The 27,007-nt window shown below is 40.0% G+C and overlaps 2 long non-coding RNA genes across 2 annotated transcripts in view; one reads left to right on the plus strand and one right to left on the minus strand.

The window, feature by feature from the left end:
• The window catches only part of LOC138756287 (uncharacterized), a 325,157-nt gene that overhangs the window by 241,187 nt on the left and 56,963 nt on the right, over positions 1–27,007 (plus strand). The window lies entirely within an intron of this gene.
• Positions 5,834–7,836, minus strand: LOC138756286 (uncharacterized). Its single transcript, XR_011352949.1, has 2 exons — positions 7,634–7,836; positions 5,834–5,996 (listed from the first exon to the last, which is right to left on the minus strand). It is a non-coding gene; the product is annotated as an uncharacterized lncRNA (long non-coding RNA).

Genomic DNA, 27,007 nt, shown 5'->3' on the forward strand with positions numbered 1-27,007 from the left:
CTTCCATGACACTACACGTCTTCTTAAAAAGAGAGCATATGCTTGTAAAGCCTTTGTGTCATCTGATGCCCATGAAAGTGCCTTATCCATATAAGCTATCACAATTCTATGCTCATTGCCAAAATGTTCTTGTAGTAAAGCTGTTGCCTTCAGGAATCCCTTTTCTGGATCCATATGTAGGCAACTCCTTACAAGCTCCTTTGGCTGAACCTCAGTATACTATTCCTGATGATAAAGATGATCCTTGGTGTTTTTATTCTTGCTTTCAATATAGTGTTCAAAAAATGTAATGAACGCTTGATCTCCATCAAAAATTTGGATCTCCTTTTTGGGCAGGGAATAGAGACCTTGTTGCTGTATTAACAAAGCAGTAATTTCATTTTTTCAATATATTATCCAGTGGATTGTTATTTTGTCCACCCAATTTCTGATACCTGACAATAGTGGCATGTATTCTGCTTTATAAGATGATATTTGGCTTACATCTCTGTCCACTGGGTTCATTATTAGGGCCTTAACCTGGCTAGTGCAGGTTTGAGGGAGCAAAGGCAAAACATGGAATTTTCACTCAGAATGTCACATTCATTCAAAATGGAAAATCTAATCTTAATGTGACACTAAACTGCGATGGAATCACTATGAATTAGCAGGGGTATAGAATTTTGTCTCTTTCCCTTCCAAACTGCTCTGAATTTCTTGCTTATTTCTCTCATTTGTATGCATTCACATTTCTCTCCGATTCATTCAGTCTCGATTGCTCATTAATTTCCTCCATCTCACATTTATGTACTACTTTTTCTCTCCCCTTTGTAATTTTCATGTTTCCCCTTGTTCTTTTTCCCATTTGTTTTCTCTATTTCTCTCTTGAAAAAAAAACTCTCTAAGAGAACTAGAAACTGAGAACATTAACAATTGCAGCAGTGAAATCAATGTTTTTTTTTTCTGGGTGAAAAGTACAAAATAGAACGTGACAATTGGTTGGGAGAATTCAATGGCATAATCTTTGTTCCCGAGTTAAAAATATTTTTTGACATGATTTACTCTTCACTTATTTAAACAATACTTCTTCTTTTAATAGTTAAAAATGTTATACCAGAGTTACAAGAATTATTTTTAAAGAGCTGATGTCAAATTAGAGTTTTCACTTGGTGCATCAAGGGAAAAGAGGTCTACAGAACATTATAAGTATTGACAATAAATGCCATGTGGTGACAATAATTTGCTGTGTTCTCCAGATGATTGAACAAATTTAATTGCTCTTAATAGTTTCCTTAAAAGCCCATTCACCAGAGGTAGAAGAGAAAGCCATTGATGTGAGTAATGTTGAGTCAGGTGTTCTGTGTTTTAACACGTGATATTAGGATTTAATCTGGGCAATTCTTTAGTCTTGCAAGACTGGGAAAATGTGATTTAGTTCTATGCTTTTCTTCTAAACTGAGAAGAAAGTCCCTGGTTATGAAATAAGAATTTTTTGAGGCTCATGTTGGAGATATGTCTGGTCTAATGTGAAAAACCAGCGGTTAGGCTGTAATGCAGGTCTGGCCATCAGAAGCATTTGAGAACATTTAAATTACTTCTTAACAGTGATGGCTGCCCCTAAATTTTCCATAGCCAGAATCCCACCAAATTGTGCTTGTGTCTATTTTGTTGAGGCTGTATTTAATCTACCAAGGAGATTGGAGAATTTTCCCTTTGACCCATAGAAAGCCAGCAATCCTGCTTAACAGACAAGTTGCTAAATCCTCACAGTTATCTTGTTTATGGATTATTAAAATGTAGAGCAACAGGGAATGAGAGTATTAATGGATAAGGATCCAGTGAATTATATTTAACTGGCACTGATTACCATGTATATTGCTTTTCCAATCTTCCATTATCTTAGATAATGGGCTTTGATTATTTCCTTGACAATTTTGGTTTTGAGTTCAAAGAACATTTGCATTCTTGTGGCCAGTGAGTGTATTATTTTTCCCTTGATACTTATGCAATCTTAAGTTCAAAATCTTTCATTCCAAAGTCTTTTTTGTTTCTTCTTTTATTTATTTCTACTCATACATGTCTCAGCCACTTCCCTATTATGCTTTCATCTATTTTTTCAGAATCTTAGATTTATAATCATACAAAATGGAAAGTGGCCATTTGGGCTATCTCCTCCATGCTGAACAGAGGGCACCAATTCATATTCATCCCATCTTTTGGCCTGAGGTCCCTATCTTGACCTTTGATATATTTATTGAATGTGGGAGGGCCAGCATTTCTTGCTGCTGAGGTGGTGGCGTTGATGTGCATTCTTGAACTGCTGTCCTCAATGTGATTTGTTAATGAGTCCCTAAATTCTGATCCAACATTGATGAAAGAACTGATTGTGCTTGCAATTTAGGACGGTGTCCATCTTGGAGGTGAATTTGCGAGTGGCAGCCTTCTTGTGCACCCACTGTCGAGATCTACTGAAGGTCATGGCCCTGTCTAATCATTCGCCTGATGCTGGTGTGCTCATTGTTCCTTTATTACTATTGATGCTGCTTTAGATTTCAAATCACATTAGAAATAGGAGGAGGGTATTTAGTTCCTCAAGCCTGTCCTGCCATTCAATAATAATCATCAGTTTATAGTACAATGCACATATGCATTGAAATTCTTACTGGCTGCAGCCAAACAGGTACTTTCAATGGTATACCTTAAACTACCCAAGTGCAGAAAGAGAAAATAAATGTAAAAGACGATGGGTAATAAATATTCACAGTTATAAGTGGGGTAAAAGTGCCATTTCAATAGTGGTCTCAGAGCTTCTTATGAGTTAGAGGAGATTCAAGAGCCGATAGATGTTGGACTGAAACTGTTTTTGAACCTTGAACCGCTGGTCTTCAGGCTCCTCTATCTTCTGCCTGAAGGCAGCAGCGGGAAGAAATTATGCCTGGGTGTTGGGGAATCCATTATGATGTTGGCTGCTTTCTTGAAGCAGTGCCTCACAACAATGACTTCAATGACTGGGAGGTTAGAGCGTGTGATGGACTTGGCAATATTTTTGCTACATTCTGCAGCCTTCCGTGTTCCTGGGCAGTCCAAAGACCAATCCAGGTTGTGATGCAACCAGTTAGTATACTTTACACAGTAGAAGTTTGATGGAGTATTTGCCGACATGGCAAATCTCTTTAGACTTTTCAGAAAGTACAAGCATTGGCGTTCCTTCTTCATGTTTGCCTTGATGTGCTGGCTCCAGGAAATGAACTTCCCAGGAACTTAAAGGAACTAACCCTCTCCCCGCCATTCCATCAATGCAGATAGGTATGCAATACCTCAGCCTCCACTTCCTGATTTCTGCCAATTTCCTTTCAATGGTCCCAGCTCAGTCTTCTAATCTCCAATTGACACAATCCTTCCTTCATAAGACTTTCTTTCCCATTAAAACATGTAACTGGAAGTGTCTCTATGTGGATTATAATAAATACAACCATGAGTTTTACTGTGTTGGTGAGCCTTGCATGTGTCTCCACTGTTTTAGTGCTGTATTTATTTGCTCACTGCATGTCTCACAGCATTTTGCCTGCAGTTTTAACGTCATCTGCGTAATTTATGCACAGCTCTGAGCAGCAATGCCGCTCAACAAATTGGCAGTTCAATTAAATGTTTGCATGTCATTGAGGGGAAAAAAAAATCACAGCAGATTAATGATTGCAGTACTTTTTATTGTTTACTGAAGTGTTGTTCCTCTCAGGAAAATTCTCTTCTTGGGAATGAAGCCTATAATTTATCAAGCCTTGGTTTATTTCTGCATGCCACTTTTAAGGTAACAGCAATAGGTAAATCAGCCAATGGTGCCTATCAAGGCAGAACCATCAATGAGATTTCAACAACACTTTTTCTTCAATAAAGGATATGGAGGGATATAAATTGCAAAGTCATTTCTTTGGCAGTGTGTGCCCAAAAATGCTTTGAATTTCTTGTAAGCGTCTTCCTCTGTCGATAAGCTTTAGATCAATGGTTCTCAACCTTTTTCTTCCCCCTCACATACCACTTTAAGTAATCCCTATGCCATTGGTGCTCTGTGATTAGTAAAGGATTGCTTCAGGTGGTATGTGAGTGGGAAGGGAGCGTTGAGAGCCCCTGCTCTAGACCCAATTGTTACTGAAATAGTTTGCTTGAGGAAAATTGTCATTGGCCCATTTCCTTTGGAGTTATGAAACCGTGCACATAACGAATCAATTAGGTACAATTAAAATAGTGGTTTTAACTTTTTCTGTCCACCCACATACCACCTTAAACAATCCCTTACTTATTACAGAACACATTAAAGTGGTATATGAGTGGACAGAAAAAGGTTGAGAAGCACTGCTTTCGATTATTGGAGCTACCTCACAATGCCCCAGGCTCGATCCTGATTCCTGGTACTGTTTGCGTGGAGTTTGCCTATTCTCTCCATGACTGGAGGCATTTCCCTCAGGTGCTCCGGTTTCCTCCCCCAGCCTTGTTAAAAGTTGCTCCTGTTATGTAGGTGAGCCGAGAACCTGGGTGGGAAGTAGATGGGAATGTAATGAGGATTAGTGGTGCTTGATGGTCAGACTGGACTCGGAATGCTGAAGGACATAATTCTGTTCTTTATGACTCTGGGACTGAGCTGTAAGATTACTGTTTTACGTAACCAGCCTGGAACTCCTTAACCCATGAAATGATATCTTTGATGGGTCATCATTGTTGAAAGTAATACGGCAGCTGGTCTTGCACAATCCAAATTCTCACTGTAAAGTGATAATCACTGGATAATCAATTTTTGTCATGTTATATGAGGGATTAGTATCAGCCAGAACATCAGAGTGATGTTCTCTTCTCATCTTTGGAATTAGGTCTTTTTATGGCTGTGAGAGAGGCTGTGGAAAGGGTTTCATTTCAATGACTGATCGGAACCACTGCATGACTGACACAGTAGCATTCCTTCCGTACTACTTTTGAATCTCAGCCTAGATGTTTGTACAAACTGTCTTGAAGAGAAGGGGGTTGGATGAAGATTAGTTTTCAACCTGTTGACTCAGAGGTAAGCATACTGCCATTAAGTCAGTGTAGAAAGATATTGGTAGGAAACCGACAGAACAGAGTGTGGGCAGGAGGTTGCTACTCACGGCAAGTCAAGAAAAAGTGGATGTGGCGATAGGCCATTATTTATCGAGCATCCCTAACAGTCCTTGAAAAACTGATAGCAAGATTTATTTCTTCTGATGGGGTGATGATGGTGGTCCTGTCAGACAAATGGGGAGGGAGTTTCATGATTTAGATCCTGCAACATTGTTAAGATGATGAATGACAAGGCAGAATGAAAAGAGGCCACAAATGATTTGAAGGTGACAGTGAGGACATTGACGATGCTTTGATAAGACTGAGAGATAGCGCAATGGAAGCCTGTTGAGAAATGAAGGAGAAAGACAAGCTGTATTTGGGAGAGTCAGGAGAAGGCAAGGGTGACTGTAGTGAGCTGGGAAGTCAGGAAAAGTCGGGAAACATGATCCATGAAGTAACAGGGACAGGGATTTGTTGATGAGGTTGAGGTAGGTTATTACCCCCTCCATTACCCCTCCATAAATGTTCGTCCGCGAAGCCAAGACAAAGAAAGAAGAAGATGAGGTAGGTAGACTCCAAAATTGGGTGAAGCAAACTTGAGGCTTTTTGGCTGTTGATAAGTCCACAGGTTGTGATGCAGAAGCCAGATTGGTTTATGGAATCAAAACCATGGCCAGGATATCAAACCAACAACCCCCCCTCCCTCTCCTTACAAGAGAGTTTGCAAAAAAAACCTAGGCTGAGATTCAAAAGTAGCACTGAAGGAATGCTTCTGTGTCAGTAATACAGTGGCTCAGATCAGTCATAGTATTAAATCCTTTGTTTTAAATTGAATAGCGTTGTATTCTGTTTGGGCATTGGTTATTGAACAGGCAGGCAGCAGAATGAGGTGAGACATTTTGAAGTCTCAGCCTTGTCCATGGAACCAATTTCTTTCTCTTCACCACCTGACAAATGGAAAGAGAAGCCATTGTTAATGATACATTCTGTTGTGCAAAGGACATATTCCTCTCTTCTTCCCCACTGTGAACCGTTCCTCTGTTTACTACTTCTTCTCTTCTTCTTCACCCTTGACTCTCCCATCTTGTCCTCAGTCCTCTAATAGATTTTATCCCTTCATTCCAGTGTGAAAAATGGTAGAGATTGTGGACAAAAACCATTGCACGTGTTCAAGCTTTTCAGGCCTGCAATAACATCTTGGTCTCCCATGTGCTTGAATATGCTGGTGAAAAGCCATGTACCAAACTTTTCTTTAATTTCAGCCCCCCTCTGCTAATCACTACCATCATATCCCTTTTATAGACACAGTGGATTTCAGTGCCAGTGTCTATGTGGCAAGCAACATGGATGGAAGCATGGCAGAATGGGGGTGAGATCTCAGAGAAGGAGGTGAGCATTGCCAGAGGTGGAAGAACAACATGGAACCACAGAACATTTCAGCACAGTAGAGGGCCTTCAGCCTATGATTTTGTGTTGGCCTATGTAAACCTACTCCACTGCAATCTAATTTTACCCTACCTCACACCCCTAACTCCGATAGTTTCCTCAGATGGTCTTAGACCTTTAAAACGTTCGCCATAATTATGGTTTAAAAAGTCATTTAGCATGAAAACGGACCCTTCATCCACTGTGATTTTCTCTCAAACTTTTCCCTCCCCCTTGTATTCTCTTCCCCTACCTGTTTCTCAACTTCATTTGTCCTATATCGCATTTCCTGGGCCCCATCCTGCCCCCTCCTCACATTTTTGCCATCGCCCTTTCTCACTTAAATCTTGAGAAAGGGTCCTGACCTGAAATATTGACTGGCCATTCCTCTCCATGGATGTTGCGTGACTCGCTGAGCTGCTGCAGCTTCTCATTGTTTGCCCCTTCAGCCCACTCTCCTGTACTGTCCATCAACTACCCTCCCCCTATCATCCCATTCTCCAACACTCAGCCTGCAGCCTTCTATGCCAGGTGCTTATTTAAATATTTCCAAAGGCTTTTGAGTGTGACTGCTTCCACCACCCTTGAGGCAGTGTGTTTCAGATTTCAATCACCCTCTGGGTGAAAACATCTTCCTCAACTTCCCTCTAAAGTTCCAATCCCTTAACTTAAACCCAAGCTGTCTGGTTATGTGCTCCTGTGGAAAAGCTGTCTCTGTCCCTCATAATTTTGTACATCTCAGTCAGGTTTTCCATCAATCATCTTTGCTGTAAGGCAAACAAATCCAAACAATCTATTGCTAAAATGCTCCAGTCCAGTCAACAACCTGATGAATCTCCTCTTCGCCCTCTTCTGTGCAATTACATTTGACGTATGGCAAGGAGACCAGAACTAGGCGCAGTGGATCTGCCGTGGCCAAACTAATATTTTATCATGCTGTACCATGACCTGCCTGCTCTCTTATTGATATCCCCCAGCTATTGAAGGCAAGTATCTGGTCTTGATGGTTCCAACCTGATACTTTGTCAATTGTCTTCCTCCCACTGATGGGGCTCAACCTGCTGAGTTCCTCCAGCAAATTGGGTTTAGTTTCAGATTCCAGTATCTGCAGTCTCTTGGGCCACAATATTCTGCATGCCTTCTTCAATGGTGTACCTACCTGTGCTGCCACCTTCTGGGATCCTTGGACTTATGCTCTGAGGTTCCACAACAGACTACAAACCCTTAGATTGGTTGCTGTGTCCTACCCATTTAATCCTACCAAAATGATCACATTCCATTCTTTTAGGATTAAATTCCATTTGCATTGCTCTCCCTATCATACCAGCTTACTCTCATCATTGATCTGCCCATCATACTCTCTTTACATGCCCTTCGTATGCTCATTGCATACCCATCATACTGTCATTGCATGCCCATTATACTCTCATCATACCCATCATACTCTCATTGCATGCCCATTATACTCTCATCATACCCATCATAGTCTCATTGCATGCCCATTATACTCTCATTGCATGCCCATCATACTCCCATCACACCAGTTTACACTCATCATTGCTCTGCTCACCATACCAGCTTAATCTCATCATTCTGGAGCAGTAGATCACCACCTTCACAAATGACAGTGTAAAATTTTGTGTTATCTGTGATGTACTGATCAGACCATCTACATTCAAATCCAATGTTAATTCTTCTAAGAAACAGTGAGCGATAGCCTGATGAAGGGTTTTCAGCCTAAAACATTGACTGATGCTGCCTGACCCATTGAGACACTCCTGCATTTTGGGTGCTGCTCCAGTAGTTTTCCAGCTTCTGCAGCCTCTTTTGTTTGGTCATCATGTTCTGCTTCCCATCACCAACAGAATTTAACCTCCTACAGTAGTTGTTATTTTGCCCTGGATCCAATGTGCTTTTTTTGTTGAGATCAGTATCCTATGGGGAACATTGTCAGAGACATTGCTACATCACTGGTATCTACAAAATAACATACAAAATTGCTCAGAAATGTCCCTTGCTCAAAAAGCAAGACAAATCCATCCTGGCTAATTAACACCCAATAATCTGTTTTTGATATTGCCTTCAAGTGGCATTTACATATCCTAAACTAGCTGAATGATGTTCAATTTATATGTATATCGCCTGGCTCTGCAACTCAGAACACCCTTAGTCTAAGCACAGGACAGTGGCTAAATTTCAGGTAAGAATTACTTCTTTGATATTCATATATCCTAATAGTAACATGGTACCTTGGAGTAAATGGTTATGTTTGGGGATGGAGAAGTTCACTCCCAAATGAAGTGGCAAAATCTGCATTCAATGTATCTTATAGTTTGAACTTTAAATAAATGGGAAAGGGAGTGAGGGAGGGAGGGAAGGGAGGGGGGAAAAAGGGGGAGAAAACGACACCGTATATATTTAAGAAGAAAAATGTCTGTATGTATCTTGGTCAATATGGTTTATAGTGTGCAAAATAAAAGAAATTAAAAAACAAAACAAAAAAAAACAAAAAAACCCCCAAAAAACAAGAGTTAGACTATATTCAGGCATGGGATGATAAATAGCAAGGGTCACACATTGAGCATCACTGACAAGACAGAATATCTAATCATATACCTTGACATTAGCTGGCATTACTCTCATTAAGTCAACATCTCAGGTCATTATTGATTAAAAAAAGCTTTGATCAGTCATGTAAAATCTGTGATGACAAGGAGGACCCCAAAACCCCAACAGCAATAGATATTCACCAAACAAATGGTTACTTAAACAAAGGTTGCTTTTAATTATCTTTAAACATTGAAATGGAATCACACTTTAATTTGTCACTATTGACTTAATTAACCTAACAACCCCCTTTCTAATTCTAAGTGCACATGTATATAATGTGTGGATAAGCTCAGAAAAGTTCTTTGATTCACAGTCCCATCTCACTTCTCATTCCTCTAAGTTTACTGGTTGTGGGCAATTCTTCTACTGCACTCAGAATTTAACATTTATTAAGTTCACCAGGCTTTGATGTTTGAAGGTAAATGGTTACCACTCAGTAAGGTTCTTGTCGGATTTCAGAGAGAGATTTGTTGTTCCTGGACACAAACTGCTCCTTTTTAATCAGCCATGTCAGTGTCTTGCTGCAGAAACTTGCCCCATCAGGGTTTTCCAGATGATAATCTCTTTCTTTCAGTTCACTACAGAGTTCCTTTTTGTTTCACTTATTTTAAGAGAAACATTAGGCAGCCAGTCCTCTCCTCTTGCATAAACCACAAGGGCTATGACCAGGTTGAACTAAGTCACAAGCCATCTTACAAATGGGGTTTTTCCACAAGCTTCCCAGCTTGTCCTGTTCCAGTTCCAGCTGCTGCAGTACTCATTCACTTTCTCTCTCTCAAAGAAAAAGGTGTTCAACTCTCTCCACTTGCAAAAGCCACATGACCCTCTTAGAACAGCAAGCTGCACTCCCAGACAGCATGCAGCTCTGACACGTTCTTTTACCTGTGGCCTTTTTGTAAACAACAGTCCATTAGTGAAGTCTCTTTGGTACTCTCCAAAGTTTTTGCAAAGGCCCCCAGGAGCCACCCTGTCTGGGTTGAGCAGAGCTCCAGTATTTTAAACGTGGTCTGTTTTAAAGTGTTTTTAATGTGACCTACACTAAAAAAATCCTGCCCCAATTTATCTCCCAAAATTATATCTATATACAATACAAACACAACATAATCTGTCACACAAGATCAGGTCAGAGACGTATTACTCCCCTCCTTGGCTGGTTACTATCTCCAAGGTGCAAGTCAGGAATGTGACAGGATATTTTCCACTTCCCTGGATGTGTGTCACATTTATTTAAAGAAAACTCTAACTAAGCTCAATAACATTCAGGACAAAGGACCATTTGATTGCTCTTCCATCTTCCATCTTACTTTTAATTCCATCTGCTGTGATGCAAAATGGTTTCAGTGCATATCACCCAGAAAATGTATTTATATTCACCAAGGCTACTCAAATAGACTTCCCAAACCCATGTCCTTTACCAAGAAGGGCAAGGACAGCAGGCAAATGGGAATGCCCATCACTTTCAGGTCCCTCCTCTTTCCCCCCACACCCTCCTCCCCACTCTGGTTATGCACCTTCCTAATTTGGAAGCAAATCACCAGTCCTTTATAGTTGCTGGTTCTGGGACCTGAGAACTGAACTAAATCGCACTGCAGGAATGGCTTCACTAGAAGGACTGCAGCAATTCAAGGGCACTTAGGAGAGACAAATCAATGCTGTTCTTGCAAACAGTACCTTGCTGCCAAAAAAATAAAGATTTAAAAAAATATATTGTCATGTATAACACAATTCTTCAGAGATGCAGCTTCATCGGACATAGCATACAGTGGAAGTTGCCTGCACTCCTCTTTCTGCCCTTTCCTCCCTCCTCTCCTTTCCTCCTCCCTCTCCCCCTACCTTTCAATTCAGGCACCTGCCTGCTTTTTGCTCATATCTTGATGAAGGGCTCAGGCCCGAAATGTTAGTTACCCTTTGCTTCCTATACATGCTGTGTGACCTGCTAAGATTTTCAAGGCACTTTTCAGTACTGCACTACGATATCAACATCTGCAGACTTTCCTGTTTAACTTCGTAGTGGAAGTTATGTGAAGACTTTCTCAGAATTTATTACATTTTGATGATTATGATGAGATGTTACCAGTGTACAGGATTGTGGATTAGATACAATCCTAGAGGAAGTACACTTAATGTGAAGAAAGGTTGAGAAGGCTGAGCCTATTTACTTTTGATTTAGAAGAATAAAAAGTGATCTGATATATAAAATTCCATGGATTACAGAATTAATGATCTGTTTCATCTCATGAGGGAATTTGGATCTGAAAGGCATGGTTTCAGAATAAGATGATAGCCATTTAAGAGAGATAATAAGGAATTTATTGACTCAGAGGCTGGTTAACATTTTTGATTTCTCTATTCAAGAGACCCGCAAGAGTTGAATCATTGAAAAGATTAAAGCCTAAAATGGACATATTTTTGTTTGTAGAAGAAGCAAGGATTGTGGGCAACAGGCAGGAAAATGGAATTGAAGCCAAGATCGGGTCCGGTGAGGTTTTAATGAGTGACGGAGCAGATTCAGAGGCCATGTGACCTACTTTTGCTCCCATTTCCTGCTATGATCTCATATATATTGGTTGTTTAGACTTGACTGGGTATAGTGTTTCAGCTTGATGCTTGACATGAAGGTTCAATATTGCTATGGCAAAAGGAACTTCCCGATTAAAGTATTTCTGGGTTGTATCATCTTGATGAATAACCTGTGCACTAAGTGTGCAAGGATAACTCCAGATTGGGTGATTATTATTTTTAAAGTAATTTGTAATTGGTTTGTCATTGGATGATGTAATCCAGCCAGACAGACAGGAGTTCAAATGCAGAACCATTCAGTCTATCAGCAGTTACTGCTTTTGGCCATTGAACAAACTGGGCAACGGTAAGTAAAGCTGGGAAAAGAGAAGAATTGCAATGTTTCAACAGGGAGTATCATCCACAGCCTCCAAGTCTTTTCTTTTTAAAATATTTAAATTGAGTTCAATTAAAAAAAAACCATACACACATATAAATCCAATACATAGGCTAGAATATAAGAAAAGACAGATACATTTGAGCTTTCCAATATTAACTTGATCACATATCGTATAAATTGTGTGGACTCTTTCCAATCAAACCCATTATATTAAAATATTAAGAGAGAAAGAAGAAAACAAAAAAAGAAAAAATAAACCTGCCCCCTATTAATCAAACCCTTCCCCCTAAACAAGGCAAACTTGCCTATCTAATATACATAGGAAATGAAGGACGACATTCGGAAACCAGACAATGCTGTTCAGGAGCATCTAAACACCCTAATTCTTTAAATTATGGTGAGACTCCATGAATGGGCCCCATGTCTTGTAAAAATTCATCTTTACATCTTTAACATTATATCTGATTTTTTTTTTCCTAAACTTTGGAAGGACATGACCTCCTGTAACCATTGAGTATGACTAGGTGGAGTACTGCATTTCCATTTCATCAAGATTGCCCATTGAGCTATCAATGAGGTAAAAGCTAAAATTCACTCCTGACATGGTCAATAATATTTCCTCTTCTTGAGAAAAAACAAATAGAGCAATTAAAGGGCCTGGTTCTAATTTGACCCTAAAAATGATTGATTAAGTTTGAAAATAATTATTCCAAAAATTTTCTAAACTAGGGCAAGCTCAAAACACATGAAGCCTCATAAACTTTACATAGTGGATCAATATCAGAATGAAAGTGAGATGGTTTAACTTTTGAAATATATTTTCTATGCACCACTTGGTATTGCAATGAACAATGTCGTGCACAGAAAGAGAATTCATTAATCAAATTTAGATGATACCCTAGCCTTCATCTGTCAGTGACACACAGCTTCAAGTCAATGCAGAATTCAAATTATAATAACCTCTGGCTGAGCAGTCCAGGAAATTTGGCATTTGTCTGGTTGTATAAATCAGTGCCTTGGTTTATTGGGTTCAAATGCCTTCCTATGATGGTCTGGCAGCCTTTATTGCAGTTGATTTTCATTAATTGCAACTAGTCTCTTTGATGAGATGAAAGATCTTGCAGGTTGCAGTGAACTATGTTAAAGAATAATAAATTGCTTCAGTGATTTACAATCAGGAATTAAACGTTGGGAGATGTAATGTGAAGTAAAGCTTGGCACCCAGTAACAATGAGGTCAGAATGGCTTCAGTATATCAAGACTGGGTTTCAATATTGATTCTCCTTTTCAGCTTACATTGGTCTTGAAGAGTTCTTTGTACGTTTTGGGGTTGATGGGAGAAGGACGTGCCTGGCTGGTTTCTTGGTCCTGCAACAGTTGGAGTGGCCATATGAAGTTCCCCACCACCACCATTTATTATTTCAATACCAGTGAAGTTAATGCACGTTGGGATTTAGCCACAGAAACTGGTCTCAATTACTGTGTTTGTGAAAGGTTGTATAAGGATATCCTTTTTCCAAACTTGGTGTTCTCTCTTTCTAATCAGTTGATGGGGGGGGGGGGTGGTGGGGGTGGTGGGGGGGAAAGGAAAGAGAGTCATGGCATCTCACCCCAGCTCCATCACACACCCAATTGAACTCCATTTGGATGGGTTGGAAGTATTTTACAAAAGGCCTTGGCTTCCCATTACAAAAAAAACCCAATCTGTTGGAGGAACTCAGTGAGTCAAGCATAGTCAGTGGGCGAAGAAGAATGATTAAGGTTTAGTGTCATAACCCACCATCGAGACTGGCTTTCTGCAGGAGAGTTGAGGCTGGACCAAAGGCTCTTCCCTTTATTGACCTGCTCATTATCAAGGGCACAAATATAAGAGTCAAAATGAAATAGAGTTTTGTTAGTCGCAGTTGACTAATTTATAACTGCAGCACTTTAGTGCACTGGATATATATGATAAACTATACAGTTGCTCACAGCTCAATAATTTTTCCACTACATTAATGCAAACTAATGCCGTATGATTTTGTAGGTTCATTGTGTATGTAAATTAAATAAGTAATGGACAAAACATTGCCAAGTTGCAATATCACATATCTGGAAATGATGCACACCAAGTTGAAGAACTGCACTATTTGAATATAAAATAAATCACTACATTTATAGAAGTGAATTCACTTTCACAGATATTACAGTGACATTGCACTCAGTTGCAATGGGGCTTAGAACTTTAGTTTGCAACTGTGATACAGAGCACTGTGATGTTCTTTCTCTTTCGATTGGTTGTGTGTCCTGATGCACCACCTGAGCTTAAAACCTCATTCACTGACAAAGCACTGGAACCATTCATAGATCTTTACAGCACAGAAACAGGCCCCTTCAGCCCTTCTAGTCTGTGCCAAATCATTTTTTTCTGCCTAGTCCCACTGATGTGGACCCAGTCCTTATCCCTCCACACCCCTCCCATCCATGTACCTTTCCAAATTCTTCTTAAATGTTAAAATTGAACCTACTTCAGCTGGAAGCTCGTCCCACTCTCCCACCACTCTGTGTGTTCCCTCTCATGTTTCCCCTAAACCTTTCCCCTTTCACCCTTAACCCATGTCCTCTGATTTGTATCTCACCTACCCTCAGTGGAGAAAGCCCACCTACATTTACTCTATCTATCCCCCTCATAATTTTAAACACCTGATTCAAATCTACCTTCATTCTTCTACACTCCAGGGAATTCAGTCCTTACTTGTTTAACCTTTCCCTGTAACTCAGTTCCTGAAGTCTGGGCAACATCCCAGTAAATCTCTGCATTCCCTGTAAATGATGCTTCACCGATTTCTCTGCAAATCTCATCGCTCACCTGGCTCTGCATGGACGGCCATCTTGGTTTTCATTTGGTCCAGGTGAAAACACTGTGGTTTGTGGTTTATGAAGCTGTGTGGCCAACTCACATGACTGCAGCTGGCAATCATAATCCCATTTGAAATCCAAGGACTCCAGCATCACTCGAAGAGATGAATTTAGATCCTCTTTCTCCATTCAAGGGGATATTTTAAAAGTCAGGCCTCCAGTTGAGGCCATGTTTTGGAGATTGCAATTGCTTCTTTCAATGGTGTTTCTACAATCTATTGTACACAAGCTAATTGCAGTGTTTATCCTGTATAACAGGCACCAAATGTTGAAAAATGTTGCTGTGAACTGCTAATCCAATCGATAACAACTCAAGGTCACAAATCCAAACCCTATTGAATTCCTCTCTCTAGATCAATGATCCAGTCCTGAGAATAGTAATCCAGCAGATAGAACAAAATCACCATCTTCATCCTATGCTCTTCTAATTATTGAAATAGATGTTTTAATGAAAACAAATTCTTAGTGAGCCCCATTTCTCAATATTTCATTTATTGATACATAGTATTTGGTCAAACTCAGTTTACGTTTAACACAACCAAGAAATGAAAAGAACACTGATTGGTTGTGATTATACTTGCTAAGTTACCTTAACCGAAACAATATATATTAACTGCATCCATCTTTGTCATTCTTTACTGATTAAACTTGTTGATCTAAAGGATAGCCTTGATTTTTATTTGATATCAGTTATTTTTCATTTTTGACATGTTGCCAAGATTACTTTTGGACTTGTGTTTGAAGAAATATCATCCTATGATGTTTATTATCTTGACTGTGATTAATTTATTGTAGCATGTGCATTACAGATCGAAGTAAAGGATCAGCAAGAAAATGTAATGTAACTTTTTAAAGTTAAAATGTCAGGCTGCAGTCTGCTGGAGAGTGGGTCAACTGGCTGAAAGGATGCCAGGTATTGGAACTGGGATGCGAGGGGCTGCCGAAAGCACTGAAATGTTTCTGACCGTGTGGAGGTTCCGATCTGGAGCTCGGGTTGCCAATGGTTTGGACTGGACTCTGTGTGGCCACGGAGACTGCATAAGCACTGAAGGAGAATCTACAGACACTTGGTCAAGTCCAATCTACTTTATTTGTGGTTCATACCAAGCATTGCATGGTAAAGATAAGATTTCTCCAGGACTACAGAGCAGAATTACAAATATAAGTTAGAATAGAAATTAAAATATTAAGATGTATACAATAAAAGTCCATGGTACATTATCCACATATGTTCTGAGAATTCAGGAGCCTAATGGCTTGGGAGAAAAAAAAACTGTTGCCCAATCTTGATGTAAGGACCCAAGTGCTACGGTACCTCCTACCAAATGGCAGAAGAGAGAAACGTTTACATGACAGGTGTGTGAAGTCCTTCACAATGTTTATTGCATTCTGCGTGCATCATGTGTTGTAGATGTCCGTCATAGTAGGAAGAGAGCCCCCGTGATCTTTGTTGACTTCACTATTATCTGCAGGGACTTTCAGTCCAAGGAGGTACAGCTCTCAAACCAGGCAGTGATCCAATTGTTCAGGATGCTCTCAATACATCCTCTGTAGAATGTAGTGAGGATGGAGGGTAGGAGATTAACTTTCCTCAGCCGTTGCACTGCTGGGCTTTCTTGGCTATGGAGCTGGTGTTAAGAGACCAGGTGAGATTCTCAGCCAAGAACACACCAAGGAATTTGACACTCTTGATGACCTCAATAGTGGAGCTATCAATAATCAGAGGAGAGTGATCCCCCTGTGGCCTCCAGAAGTTGACAACAACCTCCTTTTGTTTTACTAACATTCAGATACAGATTGTTGGCTCTGCACCAGTCTGTTAATGATTGCACCTCATCTTTGTACACTGACTCGTCATTCTTACTAATAAGGCCCACCACGGTCGTGCTGTCAGCGAACTTGATGGTGTGGTTTGAGCTTTGTATTGCTGCACAGTCATAAGTCAGCCAAGTGAACAGCAGTAGTCTAAGCACACAGCCCCGGGGGGTCCCCTGTGCTCAGTGTGATCGTCTTGGAGGTGCTGTTTCTGATCCAGACTGCTTGAGATCTCCCCAACAAAGTCAAGAATCCAATTGCTGAGGGAGGTGTTTAGACCCAGCAGGTTCAACTTCCCTATCAGGTACTGTGGTATGATTGTGTTGAATGTTGAGCTGAAGTCAACAAACAGCATTCGAACATAAATGTCCTTATGTTCCGTGGGTGAGGGTTAGATGAAGGGTGGTGGCGATATCATCATCCAAAGAGCAGTTGGATTTATATGCGAACAGCAGGGAATCCAGTGATGGGGGCAGCAGAGAGCTTGGTGTGCCCCATGACGAGCCTCTCTAAGTACTTCATGACAATGGATGTGAGTGCAACAAGGTAGTAATCATTGAGGCAGGACACAGAAGACTTCTTCAGCACGGGAACAACGGTGGCAGCTTTGAACCACATTGAAATCATGGTGCTTCTCAGGGAGATGTTAACAATGTCGGTGAGAACATTTGCCAGCTGAGCCGTACATCCCCTGAGCACCCTGCCGGGAATGTTATACAGTCCAGCAGCTTTCTGTGGGTTGACCTTGCCTAACTCTCTCTTCACATCAGCCACTGTAAGACAAGCTCTTGATTATTTGGAGTAGAGGTGGTCGTCTTCACTGCCACATCATTTTCACTTCAAAACCTGCAGAGATGTTGTTCAGTGCATCTGGGAGGGAGACGTCACCAGCACAGGCAGATGGTGTAGTCTGGTGTTTGGTAATGTCTTGGATGCCCTTCTACATGCATTGATGTCCTTGCTGTCTACAAAGTGACTGAGCATGCAGAGGCTTTGCTTCCCTGATGGTCTTAGACAGTTTGGCTCTTGAAGTAGCTAGGACTTCTTTGTCGCCCACTATGAAGGCAGAGTCTCAGTTCCTCAGCAGCACATGCACCTCCTCAGTCATCCATGGCTTCTGATTAGAGTGAGTAATGATGGTCTTGGGCACAGTGGCATTGTCACTTAATAATGTAGCTGGTCACTGATGCCGTATACTCCTCCATTGGTTGCTTCTTCCTTTAACGTGTGCTAGTCAGTGTGCTCAAAGCTGTTTTGAAGTGCACGAATGGCTCCTACTGGCCAGGTTTTAACCTGCTTCCGAACTGGTCTGCTGAGCTGTCAGTATGTGGGATTAGAAATGTAGTCTGAGTATCCGAGGTGGGGGTGGGGCTCCAATACACTTCAGAAATATTCATAAACACAGAGTCATACGCTTTCGTCCCTCTTGTAGCAGAATTCACATACTATTTCAAACCTGACTTGAGGTTTGGCTTGTTGAAATCCCCCATCAGGGTATGCGGTCTGCAGTTCGTTTATAGCCTCATACAGTTCCCAGATCACCTCCTTAGCATTAGTGCTGGGGGAGGGAGTACACTCCAACTGTGAGGGTGATAGATAAAAGGGTCTACAAACAGTGATTCTGGGGGATTCTCTTTTGCTTCTCTTTCTCTGACTGTAAGGGGTGCTTCAGGTAGTTTCTGCTGAGGGCAAATCTGTCTGCCTTACAGCAGGCAAAAGCAATTTCATGTAATATGACAGTGTTTTATTACATGACAATAAATTGAATCTTAAAGTATTAGTAGCCTTGCTAATATATCCCTCATATAACAGAGTTTTGTCAGGCATCATGAAGAACCAGAAAAATTACGCTAAACCATTTAAGAGCCTTTGACATCACATTACCACAAGTCAGAAAATTGCTGTCTTCAATCAACTCCAAGAGACATAAATTATAAAAGAAAATCTCCATGTGAGTAATCCATTTTCAAAGAATTCTATTGGCTTGAACTTCAACAATGAAGCAATCTTTAATGTGATTATGGAACCACATGATAGGTTCACTTTAATTATCCAGCTTCCCAGAGTTTTGAAGCCTTTATTGCCATTGAGACAAGAGTAATTTATTGTTGATGAAGAGGTTATGTTTCTGTTCCTGGAGGATGAATGATCCAGGGATAGGAGATCACATCTCCTCACTGCTCCTTTTGAAACCACATTCAATTGATGGCATTTATCTGGAATAGAACACTGGTGCCAATAATTGGGGGGGGGGGGGGAATCTATTCAGCTTCTTATTATTCACTAAGGAAGGAAATTTGTTGTCCTTGACTGGTCTCATCTATAGTACATGGGATTTGTGACTCAAAGCAATGTTGTTCCCATATAACCATATAACCATTTACGGAACGGAAACAGGTCATGTTGGCCTTTCGAGTCCGCACTTGTTCACTGATTTTGTGTGCCCTCTTCAGGCATTGGTCCTGGTAGATCTTCATTCAATAACGATGGGTGAATTCAGTGCAGGTGGAATCAGATAATAGCAAAACTATGAGCAAACAGATTGGGTGTCTCTGTACCAAAAATAGTAAAACTCGACGAAACTGGATTTATTCCCTTTTTATATTTAGCCACCATAAGAGTATCAAGGCCACTTTGTTTGAGGAACAAGAAATTGAAAGAGCAAAATCCTTTCAAGGGAGAAACTGGATAAATGTTTGAAGAGGAATACAAATGCTCTTTGGGAACTGATCCTTTGACCACTCTACACAGACCACTTCACTTGCAAAGGGTCAATGCAGGAAATAGTGTTTTGTTCTACAAGGAATTTTATTTGCATTTTTAAACAAACAAATTTCACCCTTCATATGTGAGACATATTCATGATTTAAAAATAAAATAATCCTGTCATAATTGAATCTGGTAGGCAGCACAAGATACAATAAGTGATTCAGTATAATGTTGCTGCATGAAAACATTTTTAGTCAAACTGAGTTAATGGAGCAAACTTGAACAATATGTTCCGAGTACTTCATAAATTTCACAACTCAGTTAATTGATTTAGTGAGTGGAATATTCTTCTACAAGGAACATGCATATCTAGAGTATACAAGTGAATTCTAGTCTGCATTAAGTACTTTCCAATTTCAAAAAGTGCCAACATTTAGCTTCTAAGGCAATAATGTGATAAGTGGGTGTGGGAAAAAAAGCTTAAGGCTATGACATGTCTTGGTTCCAAAGTCTGTCTAGTCCAACTCCAACATTTTGATGCTAATGCTAGCTTTTCTTGGAATAATGTCTCAATTTGCTATCATTTATTGGTGATTTTGCCTTTCATTTCATGGTCAAATTTGAAAATTAATATCTCAAAACTAAACTCTACATCCAAAGAGACCTCCTCCATTAGATTTAACCCCAAAATATATCCATAGGTATCAATTGTTTTTAAAATGCTACACCAGTAAGTTCATCCAAGTATATCTTACTTTAATTTGCTTTTCAGATTCATGACATTGTGTAATCTATTGTAGATAGAGGTATAGGTTTCATTATTATCACATAATACTACATTTAAAATGTAACATTCATGAAATTTACTGTTTATTCCTTCTCCTTTGGTTGAAATTTATGAGCTTTTTCTGATCATTTTTTTTAGACAGGTGTTTTCTCTTGCAGTTTGTGGATCTAGAAAGCTGATTTGCTACTGAACACAAAAATTAGTGACATCATTTCTCAAGGAAAGTCATCCCAAACCGGTTGTGTGGGGATAATTGCCCTGTGACTAAGTATCTACATGTTGAAATCAAATAATCACAGTGATAAACAAATAAGATGGGAGATAACCTACTCGAACAAACATGAAGTTCCCGCCCCTCTGTTAGGATGGGTATTGTTTGTTTCCAGCCTCACTTCAGGATCCAGTCCCCATGGTGTACTTCCCTGCCTCAACTGAAAGGTTTCAAGAACAGTAATGATGAATGCAGGGAAGATGGAAAATGGCATCTCCTCTATGAACTTAATCTCTGTTTAAAATGTGGCTGAAAGATTTGTCAGAGTAGTATGAAAATTGGCAAAACGTTTTCAAAATAGACTAGATGAGCTGTATAGCTTTCTCCTTTTCTATGAATCTATATGGATAATGTATGACAAACAGTCAGAACTACAACTGGCTTGTTGTTTGTTAACTTCTTGATATGAAGCACCTATGACAGAACCATTCAGTGGGGATTCATTCATTCTATTGTAGCTAGCTGCTATAAGCTATGGGTCTGCAGAGCCTATAGCGCAGGAAAAGTTATACCTGTATGCAGGTGAACTCAGAAAGAACATGCTGTTCCCAGAAAGAACAACACAAACTCCAGCTGAGTGCAGTTAATGCTGAGCTTTATTGGGCTCATAGCCCTGCTTTTATTCTCAAACTGAGGGGCGTGGTCAAATCCCCCTCAGTGCTGATGAGTGCATTTGCGATCTGCTTTCCTTGATATGCCGGTTAGGCTCCTTTAGTTGTGGCCAATTGGAGGGCAGCATGACCAGTCTCGTGCAGCCTACTGGAATGTCGTGTTCATCCTTTATTTTGTGAGGTGCACCGAGGAGGGGTGGGGGGTGGGGGGTGGGCGTGGGGGGTGCGGTGCAAGGAGCTGCCACACTCTGACCAATTTATATCCCATATATGTTTATTCACTACAGGAATATAAGATTTATCTTGCATATTCAAATATTTTCCCACTTTTGTTTGTTATACCTTGTTATATCAGTATTTTGATATCAGACACAGATTTTCATGGTGAATTGGAAGTAAATTTGTCCAGTAGTTAAATTACTGCAACCAAAATTGGTTTTAACTGTTTTATTTTACTTTCAATAACTAAAATATAAATTAAATATAAATTCAATGCAGATAATAGAGGTTTGCATGGATTAAGATACTTCATAATCAGTGAAGGGAATCACTCCTTTGGTGTTTTATTTGTCATTTTCTTCATATAATTAAAAAGAAAATAAAACAGCAAGGATATACATTTGGAACGGCAGTTTGATCACCATCTCCCAAGCACGTCCCACCATGTGTTTGGTTAAGCTGGAGACAGATTGTCTCATTGGGACTTATTTTGGGTGTAAATATTTTGTGTAGAAATGTTTTTGAACTTCCACTTTAAGTCCTTTTCATCCAATTGAAATTTAACAGGCAGAGGATCTTCAGGAAGGACAGATGCACTAAATGCATGGTTTATCATCTCCTAAGATACTCTTACAACCACTGTATAGTCTGTATTTTGTAGTTACAGTTGGTTTGTTGTCATTACACCATGAAGTTATTGAACAAGTGCAAGGCTGACATGAATGGATGTTTAGCCCAAGGGAGTCAAAGATCATGTGCATCAGGCAAGAAAGTGAAAATGCGGCCAAATCAAACTAGTCATGATCTTGTTGATAGTATGAATCAAGCTGAAGGAATTGGCTCTTCTTTGTTTCATTTTTATGACAACATTTTGAGGTTTTGGTGCAGTTGAACAAGAAAATTTGAAAATTCTGATAGTTTAAGATTATTTGTCACATTATATCGAGTAAAATGAGAAGTATTCTGAGAGCACTGTAACAGGTCTTCTTTAACATTCATACAGTCCTATAAAGTAAATCATAGACTATAGGATTGCAATGAAAAGAAAGATCAACTAGTACCAAGCGAGGGTAGCATGATAACATTGCTGTGAGGTCCATTCAGGAGCCTGGTAACTGTGGGGAAGAATCTGAGGGTTTAAGCCAGTTGGTGCAAACTTTCATGTTCTTAAGCCTTCACCCGAGTGGGAGGCAGGAAATGAAAGTGTGTCAGGGATGTGATGAGTCTTTGCACATGCCTTCCTAACTAAGCAGTAGGGGATGTAGATGGAGTCCATGGAGGAGAGAAAAATGAAGAAGCTAGTTTTAGTCTTTAGGAAATGGAGTCCCTGCTGATGTAGAGCTAAGGAATCCTTCAAGTTCTCAAGTTCAAGTTTATTGTCATCTGACTGAACATGTACAACCCAACGAAACAGCATTTCTCCAGATAATGGCACATGCACATTACACATTTTTTTAAACACAGTACATAATCACATACATGCATAAAATATAATATCAAATAAATATGTATAAATATTCTGACATAATTTATCCACATTCATTTATAAGGGACCTAAGGTTACAGGATACCATTTATCAATCTCATCAGCTGCAGGACAAAACTATTTCCCAGCCAGACAGTCCTGATTTTGATGCTTCTGTATCTCCTTCCTAATGGTAGTAGGTCAAAGATCATGTGTGATGGATTGCAGGGAACCTCAATAATTTTTGAGCCCCATTTAAGCAACAGTCCCAGTGAATGTCGTCAATCGAAGAAAGGGAGACCCCTCCCACCCCCCGTGATATTCTCGGCTGTTTTTGTGAATCTCTGTATGACTTCCCATCCGATGCTTTGCAGTCACCTGACCACTCAATGATGCAGTTAGACAGGACACTCTCAATGGTGCTCCTGTAAAATGTTGTCAAGATGGGAACTGGAGTTAATACAGGTGTCTAACCTTTTATCCGGGATCATCAGGACCGGACACTGGCCTTTGTTTGGAATTTTCCAGATCTTGGAATCATTTTGATTTCCGTCCATTTAAGCCCACCCAAGTCTCGCTGTCATCTCTCCCCTCTGACCCGCCCAGGTCAGGCTGCCATGTCCACCCTCCACCTCCTGAGCAATGCTGCTATCTCCACCTCCTACACCCTTCCCAAGTCGCGTAGTGGTTTCAGCTGCATAGGGGATTATGGGTAGTGACGATGGTCATTGAGCTGCCACTGGGCTGACCAAAAACACCACAACACTGGATGTGTGTCAGTATAGGCAATTTGGAGCTACTTATAAAGTAGTGTAACATGACAGGATACACAGGAGTTGAGTGGAGAGGGAAGGGGGTTGCTTTGCGTCATGCTTGGTGCTAAACTCCATCTTTGATGAGCAGGTGTCATCTATCGCAAAAAAGAAAGCCAGTTTTTGAAGGCTGCCGGTTTTTGGAATTCTGGATAAAAGGTTATGTATCATCATTATCTGTCCTGCTCCAACCACATTGATGGTAGACTAAGAGAGCACCCAAATAACTCAACTTTCTCAGAAGCCTAAATAAATGTCATGTTCCCAGGTTCTCTGACCCATTTGTACAGATGAACTATAGAAAATATCCTGTCTTGACAACTTAGTACCAGGGCCGTTTGAACAAGACCACAAGAAACAGCAGAGAGATGTGAATGCAGCTCAGATTGTCATCCAATCCAGCCTCCCCTGTGTTGATACTGTCTTTGCCTCCCACTGTTTCAAGAAAGTTGCCAGCTGATCACTCTCCCTCACCCCACTCAATCAGGCAGTAGATACGTGAGCTTGAAAACACAAACCTCTAAATTCAAGGACCGTTTCTTTCCTGCACTTATCAGACCTCTCCTTGGTAAACAGATGATGGTCTTAGCTGTACTTTTGCCTGTACCATCCATTTTGTCTGGTAACACTATACCTTGCACACTTTTACTTACTGTAGTATTACACCCTGCAATTCACTTTTATTATTACACTACTGGTTGTACTGGAGTAAGATTTGACTTGCCTGGATAACATTTAGAATAGAGTTGCACTGTATCTCAATGTAAATGGCGATACAAAATTCAGTTCATGCTTTTAAACATAGCAAGCTTTAGGATGATGATGGAAACATATTTTGGAGTACGTTTCCAAGAAATTAATTGTTGGTCTTTCAAAGAGCCAATGCTATCACATTGTGCCGAATGGGCCATTTTGGGCCAAGTGTTATCCACTTTTTTTCTTATAAAAGGAACAAAACTGTCAAAAATCTCTGTACTCCTTTTGTTTGCAGCAAACTCGGGTCATGCTCTATCCAATGGACTTTGGATGACCACTTCAGATTTTAGTAAGCTTAGAAGTGCCTCAACAGTTAACACAGAGTAATAAGAAATAAATAAACTCACATCTGTTTTGATTCCAAGATTCCATTTCTTTGTTACTTTTTTTTTCCCCTTCAACAGGGACATTCCAGTCCCGAATTCTATGCAATATCTCCTTACTACATTGGCTTAATTTTCAAACAATCTCCGATAACACCCCTGTCGACTAGTTATATTTGTAGAACATGCCTTTACAGGCATTTGCTCAAAGTAGAGGAGTGTGTCAAGGGGCCTCAACTCTCTGAAGAAAGATTTAAGTTATTGAGCAGTCAGGGTAGAATTAATTTGTAACATATCAAGGTAGCTGAAGCTAAATATGTGAGCTGATCTCATTTTTCTTCATAACAGCTGCATTCTCTTCAGGTTGGATGCATTTCCCAAGAGAAGAGGGGGATTCAAAAAAGTAAATTTAAACAGGAAGTGATCCTAAAATTCTAACTTTTTTCCCCAAATTGGCATTACTGTAAATTGTATTAGCACTCAAACTGCCAAATAAAGTAATTTTTTATCTCAAACTTTTAACTCAAGTAAGGAATTTTGAGAATCTGATTCTTGTCAATTCACACAGATTCGTACATTGGAAAAGATGTGTCAGCTATAATGGGATTTCAGAAGGACGCATTATTAGCTCTGTTAGCGGAGTAAATAGATCAAATCAATGACAGATTTCCTATTCAATTTACTCTGGTTATGGATTGAGAAACTAAGTTGAACTTAAAAGATAAATCAAACAATTGCCTCCATGGGAAATCCTGGACAAATCCAGGCAAAATTTAAAGTACCTCATATATTTTACATTCTTAATGTGTTATTGCGTGACAGTAAAAGGAACCTTGAACATTGTAAAGAGAATAGCATAATCGAGGTGAGGTGATTGAAGACCACAGAACATAAAAGAGATACAGGAACAGGCCCTTTTGATCCACATGTCTGTCCAAATCAAACTAAAAACCTTTCCATTTGCACTTAAGATTCCCCTCCATATACTTGCATCTGTCTTAAAAGCTATGGTTGGACCTGCTTCTACCATTACTCCTGGCAGCCATTCCAGACATCCATCACTGCCTGTGTAAAATATTTGCCTTGAACATTCCATTTAATCTCTTCTTCCCTCCCCCCCCCCCCCCCCAAATTAAAACATGTCCTCTAATGTGTCACACTCTTACCCTGGGAGAAAGATTCTGACTGGCCAGCCTATCAGTGCCCCTCATGATTTTATAAACTTCTATCAACTCACCCCTCAGCCTCCCACACTCCAGAGAAAGCAACCTAAATTTCTCCAATCGCTCTCCATTACATGCCCTCTAAACCAGGCATCAGAGTGGTAAACCTCTTCTAGCTTCTTTTCAAAGCTTCCACATGGCTGATTAAAGTAATTGAAGTTTTACACACTACATTAAAAGCTCGCTACTTTCCAGAGATTTGTAGATTTGTAGAGATTTGTAGAGATTTAAATGCATAAATCATCAAAGCAAGAATATCAAAGCATGAATAGCTGGCATAAATTCTCCAAGGCTTCCCATGCCCAGTGACCACTATCTTGGTCTACGCAAATTGTGTAGAATGAGATAAAGTCAGTGGCATGGTTAGAATAGCAAGATGGCACAGTTAATGTAGTAGTTAGCACAATGCTATTATGGCACCAACGATCCGGGTTTGAATCTGACCGTGTCTGTATGGAGTTTAAATGTTCTCCCTATTTCTGCGTGAGGTTCTGCTGGGTTCTCCTGTTTCCTCCCACTCTCCAAAAGCATACAGAGTTTGTAGGTTAATTGGTCTGTTTGGGTGTTGTAGGCTTGTGGGTCAGAAGGATTTGTTACTGTGCTGCATCCCTAAAGTAAAACTTGAAAGAAAGGTTTATCACCAGTCCATATTGCTGTTCCACTACTATTTAAACAGCAGTGTTAAACTCAATTAATTGTCCCTCCATCAATTCGTAATGAAACACGAAAGTCTGCAGACACTGTGATTGTTATAAAATGTCACAGAAGTACTGGAGGAACTCAGGAAAGGGCTGAAACATCAGTCATATATCTTTACTTCTTATGGTATTCTTCCAGCATACCTGTATTTTTACTGTATCAGTTTGTTCCCATTCTCTTCAGACAATTATGCAATTAATATGATATAATGAACTAATTTTTGCACTCTCATCAATCACGGACTACAATGTCCAGCTTCAATCCTTCAATTTCTCATGCAGCTTTGCGTTTACTCCTGAGTTTGTGACAGCATAGAGACGCTTGGAACAAATCAAATTTTGTCAGAAATTTAGTTAATAGGGAAATAAAAAAAGTATCCTTTTCGATTTGAAGTGACCCTTTCCATGCATGGCAGAGTTGAATTTCAAACCTCTCT

Source organism: Narcine bancroftii, chromosome 3, assembly GCF_036971445.1.
Source record: "Narcine bancroftii isolate sNarBan1 chromosome 3, sNarBan1.hap1, whole genome shotgun sequence".
NCBI lineage: Eukaryota > Metazoa > Chordata > Chondrichthyes > Torpediniformes > Narcinidae > Narcine > Narcine bancroftii.